The sequence below is a fragment of the Haliotis cracherodii genome, unplaced genomic scaffold, assembly GCF_022045235.1.
Source record: "Haliotis cracherodii isolate W230 unplaced genomic scaffold, xgHalCrac1.p SCAF_4, whole genome shotgun sequence".
Classification (NCBI taxonomy): Eukaryota; Metazoa; Mollusca; class Gastropoda; order Lepetellida; family Haliotidae; genus Haliotis; species Haliotis cracherodii.
In genome coordinates, this window is record NW_027266297.1 from 22,979,161 (window position 1) to 22,980,847 (window position 1,687).

Here is a 1,687-nt window from a genome sequence, read left to right on the forward strand (position 1 = left end):
TGTTCTAAAAGGCGACTAACGGGATCGGGTGCATGGTCAGGCTCGCTGACTTGGTTGATGCATGTCATTGATCCCAATTGATCCCAATTGCGTGGATCGATGCTCATGATATTAATCACCTGATTGTCTGGTCCCGACTCGATTATTTAAAGACCGCCGTCATATAGCTGGAAAATTGCTGAGTGCGGCGTTAAACAACAAACCAACCAACTTCAACTAGGCTCAAATCTCTTGAGCGACAGTACATGCATAGATGGTCTTCATGGGCAGTACTACTTTGTCTCGCAAACTCAGGGGCTAATCTCAATATTACATCTGAACATTGACATAGCCCTCCCGTAATATAATATTTAGATATGTTACAATTATCGGCGAAGTTAGCGCCAAACAAATCAACCCTCAGTCATTGTCGCGCGAAAACAAGGTGAAATGGGGTTTCTAACGTCACTTACATGTACATAGCCACGTGCATGCACGGGTGTGAGTGGCTGCTTGTACCTATCCAGACTTGCGGTCTGCTAGCCCACTGAGCTACCATGCCGCAGCTTAACATGGATACCCACACATTAGAGTGACTCAGAGCCAGATAATTCTTGTTTTATCCCCTTTGTGCTGCGCGCCAAACACGGTAACAAGAATCATCTTGTAACGTTTTTTGGTGTGACGCGGCAAGGGGATCGAACCGCCGACCTTCCGCTCTCCGGGCAGACGCACGCTCTTTGTGCATCTCTCCAAGTTATTCACAATGACATAATGTTCTGTGGCGGGAGGGCAACACATGTAAAACGTCAAGAATGGAAACCATTCTCATATGTATACATGGTATTGGTACCCATTGCGCTGCATCACATTTATGACATGACAATGAAATCATAACTGATTGTAGAACTATTTTACATTGCAACAAATGCAAACAACATTCAACATAGTTCTATTTCTGTATACCCATGCCATAATATTTATGCAACGGTTTCTTTGGCACAGGTTCAAGTATTTTTTTAATTTGTTTTTCTTTTACGTATATAAAATGTAACCACAGATTTATATTACGACCATCTATGTCAACGTGGTCATGCACTACTAGCAGTAAAACATTGAGTCAGGTGGTTTATACGCCAGCGTGATACAGCTTGAATACATTTGGCTGTGAGGTCAAAGAATATTCAGTCATTTGCATTCTCAATACAAAACTTAGTCCTTATGGAGAAAAACACTTTTATGATATCACAATGCCTCCAGCCTGTGTAAAACGGGAAGCACGATCTTATATCTCCAAAATATCAGTGTAACCGAATAAAATCGGAGATGGCACATACCTGCTCGCTAAAGATGGCACTGCCTTGAGATTAAGTTGAGTTTGCAATGGCGGTTGTTACAATATCTGCAGTGGTTGACAATCTATAAGCCAATTCAAGTTTTGTTTTCCACATATGGTTTCGTGTAAAACTCTCGGGAAATGCAAACACACTGACACTCATTTATCTTAAATAAGTATGACATGTGTACTCAAAAAGCTATACCTATCCAGGGAGTCTATACAACATATTTTGCATTCTTATCTATTTGTGAAATATTATGTCAGCTATCCGTTCATTAAGCAGCGTCATATCATGGATTTTGTCAAAATAATTTTAGCGGTTTATATCTACAGGTATAGTGTTGAGAGTTGTCTCCCTTGGAACTTGAC